This window comes from Pseudochaenichthys georgianus, chromosome 3 (genome assembly GCF_902827115.2).
Source record: "Pseudochaenichthys georgianus chromosome 3, fPseGeo1.2, whole genome shotgun sequence".
NCBI lineage: Eukaryota > Metazoa > Chordata > Actinopteri > Perciformes > Channichthyidae > Pseudochaenichthys > Pseudochaenichthys georgianus.
Genome location: NC_047505.1, coordinates 16,878,187 through 16,883,904, shown reverse-complemented (window position 1 = coordinate 16,883,904; position 5,718 = coordinate 16,878,187). Strand labels below are relative to the sequence as shown.

Here is a 5,718-nt window from a genome sequence, read left to right as displayed (position 1 = left end):
AGCAATTGCGGCATCTGCGATCCCACCTGTATCTCATTAGCACAGCAACAAGGTGCAATAACATTAACACTGCTGTTCCCTCCCCAAACACAAGTATCTTAATAATAAATCTAACCCTATCAGGCTGCCCCCCCGCCCCCCAACACACACACAGAAAACTCTACTCTAGTATGATAATAAAACACCAAGAGGCTTAACCGACTCACCTGGAGGTCATAGGCGGTGAAGAGCTGAACTTCAGACACTTCGTCTTTGCGTGCCGCCTTCTTCCTGTACAAGCTCAACAGCATGCCGATCCAACTCCGCGTAAAAGTGGTTCTTCAGGTTGAGGTTCGTTATCCTGTGAAACTCTGCCAACATATAAAATGACTATTTAATTCAGAGTACAATTTATATGTGGACTGAAGGCAGCTGAGATAAACAGAAACATAACATGCTAAATCTGAGTAAACATGCCAAGCTATTAGTGACAAAGGCACACAAAATTATTATATAGTTGTAATATCCAAAATATTTTCACCTGTGATTCCATTGTCAAGGCAGGCCAGCGTTCCAGGGTCTCTCCAACAGGTAGCTCATCATTGATTATCTCATTGCGCTGCAGGGCAAAGGTAATCTGCATTAACTTTGCAATCAAGGGATGGTTTTTATCTCTCATCTTAACACACACACTAGCATGCACCCCCCCGTGCGTTATAGTTTCTCCACTGCAAGGCTTACCAGGTTGAAGACGCCCTTTATCTGCCAGTTGCTTCAGTTTCAGCCTAAAGAGAAAAACAAATTGAAGGTTAGCTGGGTTGCAAAGTTTTCACAAAATGATCAGAGAAAAAAGAAAAAAAACTCCCGCCATTTGCGGTTCGAATTTTCCAGAGAACTTTTGCAACACAAACGTTCCACTTTGAGATATAACTTAAAGCAATATAAAATACTGTCTTACAGGTTTAAATAATTTTTCAAGTGAGGCAGATATTAAATCTAGGCTAGCTAACAAGAGCTCAAATCAAACTAACACACCATGCGACACAAAGTGCATTAGATGCAGAAATGAATAACAAATCATTTAAATACTGTGCAAAGGCAAGAGGTAACTTACCAGAGTAGCGCGGTCAAATTCCGGCAGTGAGACTCGAGAGCACGGTGGACAAACTTCTGGAAGTTTGAGTGATTTCATCCGAGGAGCTATAATGGCGGACTCAAATGAACAGCAGTGAGACACGTCGGGGGCGGAGCACATACGTGATGAAGTTAGAGAGATTCAGTAAAACATTTGAGTAAAATCCCCAATATGACCCAAAGTGGAATAATACTGTATGCACAATATTACAAATCAGTTCATAGTCATCAGAAAATTTGCGGTGAAATAACTTTTATAAATCTTTGGGTTAAAACAACCCATATTCTTCAAGAAGCTTGTACTTCTTGGTCTTACAGTGCAGTTAGAAGAGTTACCTGCCAGACGTCCACGTAATAAAACAAATATTTAACATTAACACAAACTTTATGTTTACCACAAATATCCTTTTTGATTAAGAAATGAGGTTCCATTCCCAAATTAAACACAATGAACCAACCTACCGAGCAGACTTTCAGTGCGGACGGATTCCTGTAATGGCGGCCACCACAGATATTTTTTACCGGGCAAAAGCACCCACAATGCAATGCGCAACCAGTGTTGCCAGATTATGTGAGGGACACAAGGTCAAGGAAAAAAAAGCCCAAAAGAAGTGAAGTGGGCCACATGAGCACTTTAAACCTATACAGCAACTATTAGAAAATAGCAGATCACAACGTGCCTCAACGCGATGCATTGTGAGCATGGACTGTTTATATAAATATATAAATATGGTTGTGAGCTTGTAGATCTGCTATTTTCAAATAAAATCTTGGGGGAAACTTATAATAAGCAGACCTGGCAACACTGTTTTCAACGGAAAAAGTAATGTAAAAGTCGATTACAGTACTTAAACAGTAAAATGTTACACCACATTGGCCGTAATTTTACAGATTTTTCTTAGAGTGTATAGGCCTATGCCTCCTTAGTATTACCGTATATAAAATGAAATACTCTACATTGAATAATTAGTGTTTGGTATGTTTTCCATCTACATTACATTACATTACATTGCATTTAGCTGACGTTTTTATCCAAAGCGACTTACAATAAGTACATTCGACCAGGAAGACACAACCTTGAAGAAAACAGAATCATATAAGTACATCAGGTTTCATAGAGCCAAGCATTTCAAGTGCTACTCAACTGGCTTTAGATAGTCCAGTCAGTGCTCTGTTAGCAGTGCTTTGTTAGTAATTATGTCGCTCGAGGTGGAGTCGAAAGAGATGAGTTTTCAGTCTGCGCCGGAAGGTGTGTAAGCTTTCTGCTGTCCTGATTTCAATGGGGAGCTCATTCCACCATGTTGGAGCCAGGATAGCAAACCCACGTGTTTTTGGTGATGGGAACTTGGGTCCCCCTCGCAGCGAGGGTGCAGCGAGTCGTTTGGCTGATGCAGAGCGTAGTGCACGCGCTGGGGTGTACAGTTTAACCATGTCCTGTATGTAGGAAGGGCCAGATCCATTCGCAGCATGGTACGCAAGTACCAGTGTCTTGAAGTGAATTCGAGCAGTTACCGGAAGCCAGTGAAGGGAGCGGAGGAGCGGCGTGGTGTGGGAACATTTAGGAAGGTTGAAGACCAGACGAGCCGCTGCATTCTGGATGAGCTGCAGAGGTCGGATGGCACATGCAGGTAGACCAGACAGGAAGGAGTTGCAGTAGTCTAGGCGTGAGAGCCTGGACCAGAAGCTGCGTCGCTTTCTGAGTCAGCTGGGGACGTATCCTCCTGATGTTGTAAAGCGTGTATCTGCAGCAACGGGTTGTAGCAGCGATGTTTGCAGTGAAGGACAGGTTGTTATCTAGGATCACACCCAGATTCCTTGCAGTCTGGGTCGGGGGATCTACTACTTCTCCCATTCACAAATCCAAAATCAAATCAAAAAATATAAAATTATAATATGTAACAAATGTATTCCATTTCAGAGCATAAGAAGCAGCCTTCAAGGGTCAAACTCTGCACATACATCATTCAGCAGTGTTCTTTGAAATGCAAAAGTGTGTGTGTGTGAGAGTCTCTTTAATCAACTCCTCACAGCTCCTCATATCTGTTCAGAAACTAGACAACAAGTTAAACATGTACAATCCACAGACTGTCTGTGTCATGGCGAATACAGTCTCTGCTTGAATTCTGTCTTTAGGACGTTGTTGTGAGTTTGGACGGAGCAGTTACAGGTTAGAGCCTGATCTGATCGAATGGAGAATGGGATCGCTCCATTCAGAGAACACGCATTTTAAAAGTGTTTCGCCTGCCGTCTTGTCTGCACACTTGTCAAAGCATGGTTTTTACTAACCGTTATCAGTATTTAGTTACTTCGGCATCATTTTGAAACATGTATTACAATTAAATCACGGTAAAATAGGTTAATTTTGTTGTAGTTGGTTTCCACCATAGTATTTACATGGCTATAAGCCCCGCCCCCTCTCCAGCGCGTCCTGTTTGAATGACAGGAGTAAACACAGATGGGTGAAACTCCAGCGATTAGAGCGATGAGAATATTTGCATCGCGTCCGTTGTGAACGCAGCATAATGCAGATCAGAAACCACTGTGCTGACGCTTTTAAAGCAACTTCGAGATTTTAACAGTATCAGGGGCACACAGGCCATGGTGGCCGTAGGACGTACAATTATTTTCTTGGCTTCACGGCCAGACCGAGGGGCCATGACGATCCTACCCTGGTTGTAAATTGTAACTGAAGCAAAACAATTTCTGATCTTTTAACTTGAAGCAGAATTCCCTAGACTTCTTCAATATTGCTGAGGTATCTTTGATGGACAGAAAGTCTCCATGCACTACATCAATTGTATCTTGTATGCTGTTTCAAGAGAACATTAGACCACACTTTTAACTTAAATTACATAAGATTGAAATCATACAACAAAAGAGCAAATATATGCTAAGTGCTGAGCAGGATTTATTTCAAGCATGGTGAGAGTAAACCTCTGTGATTACACGATAAACCAGCAGGGCCAGAGCCACAACAGGAGCTGACTCAGGTTCAGTGGATATTTGTTAAGAAACAGCTCCATCTTCTGGTTTCCACCACAGAGGCACATCATGAGAGGAAGATATTGTTCAACATCATACCTTGGACCGAGTTATAGCTTTTGTCTTGGTTTAATCTTTACTTTTTATGACCTGGTTAGGACAGCTAGTGAGGGGAGCACATACGGCACTATTTTCATTTAACAAATAATCAACCGTATTTTTTTAAAACAGCTACAGAATGGCAGGCCTACATCAAAATTGTTCATCACTTTCAATAAAGCAAAGCTGAGAACAGATGAGATGATTGACAGACAAGTAAAGTGAGGTTATTTGGGATAAATAACTCACAAAGGACAGAAACTAAAGACAAAAGTTACATTTGGATGTTGGCAGAAGATAAGTTGGGAAAAGAAGCCATGCTATTCATCATGTGTGTTATATCAGTCTGGTATTTTGAGAGCATCTTGCCAAAATAAGACTGATCTGCAACCATGGAATTTTAGATTAACGTTATATATTTACGAGAAGAAGCAATGTCCCTATTATTCGGTATAATTGACAGACAGAGCTCTCTTTAAACATTTTCATTGGAACTAGTAGAAGTAGTTCCAATGAAAACTGATTACAATTCGGTGTAGGGATAATTCTGAAAAGACGTGATTTAATAAATATATAGACAAAACTAAATATCAGCATGATTAGATACTGATGCTGCTGGTGCTTTAAGTAGGAATTCAGTTAGTGTTTTATATAAAATGTCACTAACGCTTGGCAGTGAGTCAGAAAGCCATTTCTGTTCCGTACTATAGTGCAGAGGAATCTCATTAACGCCAGCTCCATACTGTACAGTGCTGCTGATGGAGGGCACAGATTGTGTTTTCCTTCCCTGCAGATAATTGGCATCTCAATACAAGGATTTGCAATCGGGGCAGTGCACTAGGGAACTCGGAGTAATTGCATCTTTATTTATTCTTGTTCACAGATCGCCATGTGCCTCCATCCGTAAACACCAACGTGTGTTCGATCTCAAAATGAAGTTTGCCTTGAGATATATTTGAATGACATGTCAATCAAATGGGTTTCCATTAAGGCCAACATTTCTGATCAATCCATTCATATTGCAGAATCCAATTACATGTTTTGCCCACAGACATGTCACATGCATGATGGATCCTTTTCATAGGCTTTATCGCTCGCAGAACCAGTAAGGAATCACTGTTCGATTTTCATTCTTTAAAAATGTCAAGGTTCAATGTTTAATGGACCTGTTGAATGGATGAACTGATTCTTATTCTTCCGAAGTAATATACAGTGCGATAGCCAATCACAGTTACTGGAAAATGCAATTTGGCAATATATTAGCATTTCCTCTTTGTTGTTACAACCTTTCTTTAAGGTGTCTCTACGGTATGTTTTACATTTTATATTACTCAGACTGGTTTTACATATTTTGTTTTGTGACCTATACGTTAAATTTAGTTTGATAAAATAGTTTATTTAAAAAAAGCTACTGCTGTATTTGAATTATCCAGTTTAAAGTACTTTAAAACTAAAGCTTATTCTTATATAACTCTGGGCTCATTATTCTACCCTGGATTCTGTCTCCCAGGCCATATAGAGGAC

General features: G+C 40.5%; 1 long non-coding RNA gene across 2 annotated transcripts in view; it reads right to left on the bottom strand.

The window, feature by feature from the left end:
- Nucleotides 1-1,644, bottom strand: part of LOC117439245 (uncharacterized) — a 7,392-nt gene extending 5,748 nt beyond the window's left edge. Inside the window, exons 1-5 of one of the 2 annotated variants that reach the window (XR_004551137.2) lie at nucleotides 1,576-1,633; nucleotides 1,094-1,179; nucleotides 721-764; nucleotides 521-598; nucleotides 207-350 (exon numbers count right to left, since the gene is read on the bottom strand). This is a non-coding gene — a long non-coding RNA (uncharacterized lncRNA). Of the gene's footprint in view, nucleotides 1-206; nucleotides 351-520; nucleotides 599-720; nucleotides 765-1,093 lie in introns of both variants that reach the window. The other variant, XR_004551136.2, reaches the window with a different exon arrangement.
- Between the last annotated feature and the right edge of the window lie 4,074 nt (nucleotides 1,645-5,718).